The sequence below is a fragment of the Babylonia areolata genome, chromosome 16 (assembly GCF_041734735.1).
Source record: "Babylonia areolata isolate BAREFJ2019XMU chromosome 16, ASM4173473v1, whole genome shotgun sequence".
NCBI lineage: Eukaryota > Metazoa > Mollusca > Gastropoda > Neogastropoda > Buccinidae > Babylonia > Babylonia areolata.
The window spans coordinates 9,059,929-9,062,258 of NC_134891.1; positions in this window are offsets into that span (position 1 = coordinate 9,059,929).

The following is a 2,330-nucleotide window of genomic DNA, read 5'->3' on the forward strand; positions in this document are numbered from 1 at the left end:
AGCCCGAATTTCACACAGAGAAATCGGTTGTGATAAATAGAAATACATATAGAAATACAAATGTATTGCATGTGGCGGCCATCAATGATGCAATACACGCAAGTTCGGACAGAGTGCAACTGTTTGACAATCAATGTAATATACGTAGCCAACACTCCCTAGACATTTTGTACGTTTGGCTTATTAGCGGAGCCAGACTGAGTGAGCGTCCCTCCCGACTGAGAGTGGAGACGGCCACCACGTCCCCTAAACAACAGCCTCCCATGAATCTGTCGACACTGAAGGCATTGATAGGACTCACCCCTAGCGCAAAAGTGAAGGGGTATCGAAACTGAGGTCACCATGAGAGCAGGGCATGAAAGGCCACAGACTTTGAGACTGTTTTGTATATATTGATGATGGTGAGGGAGGAGGATGACAATGACGATGTTGCTGTGGAGGTCCATTTTGGTTTGGGACTGCGTGACAAGGCTGTACTCTACGTTTTCCTGTCATAATGGTGTTAACCAGGCCCGAGAGATACAGACACTTGCAGTGTTGGTCACGTAATTAGAGCAACACACCCCAAAGACGCATCTGTGAAGTGGATGACACTCGACTGTGTGGTCCCAATCTCCCCATTTAAGCCCACAGCACACTCAACTCTGGGTAGGAGCCGGCCACAGGCCGAAAAACCCACCTCCGCTGGGATTCGAACCCCCCGCGATGGACGGGATATTTTAACTCACTCAGTACGGCCAGTCCTCTCTTCTCCTCTACACAGACCCCTCGGATGTCCAGTGGGTGTCTCAATGACCCAACTTTTAGCTTCCGTCGTCAGAATTGTGGTATTCTTTGTCAACATTCACGTCTTCAGTATAAGAGCCTTCCGCTTGCAATATTTTGATGATGGTAATTGGGGTGAAACGCTGTTAACGTCGTCTCTTTCGCCGTTCGTATGGAGAGAGTTAATGAGAAACTTTTAATAATGAGTGTGAGCTGAGAGGAGTGCACTCGTACACCTTACAAACAGTTTAAAAAGGACGTGTTAGTTTCCACCCTTAGGGTAATGTCGATCAGAGCTGTGCAATTTAAGAGGTCCGTTATCAGAAATCATTCCAAGAAAGACCACAGATGTCCACACGTGCGGTCTTTGCAACACGCAAGCTGATTGGTTGTCGAGGTGTTATCCGGCGCGTGAGAACGTGGCCAGACCGGAACACTGTGAACATGTCAGTATCACACTGTGGGAGGGCGGGGGGGGGGGTGAGGGCGGGGTAGTGACGTCATTTGGTGCCGTCTGCCCTAGGATACGGATTCTGGTTGCTAAGCAATGGCTGATAGTCTTGTCAATGTTGGTCGTTTTCTTTGTCTTTCCTTCTGTCATCATCATCTTCTTCTTCTTCTTCTTCTTCTTCGTTCGTGGGCTGGAATCTGTGTGTGTGTGTGTGTGTGTGTGTGTGAGTGTGGATAATACATGTGTGTGTACATGTGTGTGTCTGTGAGCTTGTACGCGCGCTTATGTGTGTGATAGGGGAGGATGCAAGTGTGTGTGTGTGTGTGTGTGTGTGTGTGTGTGTGTGCATGCGTGCGTGTATATGTGCGTGTGTGTGTGGTTGTGCCTGTGTGTGTGCGTGTGTGTGTGTGTGTGTGTGTGTGTGTGTGTGTGTGTGTGTGTGTGTGTGTGTGATTGGAAGGGGATTACATTTGTGTGTACGCGCCTGTTGGTTCATGTATCCACCCTGGAATATATTCACCCGAATTCCGTTTTCGGGAACTACGCTGTTCCGTTCCATAGTCAGTGCTTCGGGTGAACGGTGCTTGAATCAGTCGAGTCAGTTGAGAAGGGCCGTTTCAATCAGAGCAGATAATTTGATAAATGTAGCCTCAAGTATACGCACTTGACATATATTTGTATTTGTATTTGTATTTCTTTTTATCACAACAGATTTCTCTGAGTGAAATTCGGGCTGCTCTCCCCAGGGAGAGCGCGTCGCAATACTACAGCGCCACCCTTTTTTTTCTTTTTCTTTTTTTTTGTATTTTTTTCCTGCGTGCAGTTTTATTTGTTTTTCCTATCGAAGTGGATTTTTCTACAGAATTTTGCCAGGAACAACCCTTTTGTTGCCCTGGGTTCTTTTACGTGCGCTAAGTGCATGCTGCACACGGGAGCTCGTTTTTTCGTCTCATCCGAATGACTAGCGTCCAGACCACCACTCAAGGTCTAGTGGAGGGGGAGAAAATATCGGCTGCTGAGCCGTGATTCCAACCAGCGCGCTCAGATTCTCTCGCTTCCTAGGCGGACGCGTTACCTCTAGGCCATCACTCCACAGAGTCTGTTCACATTCTGT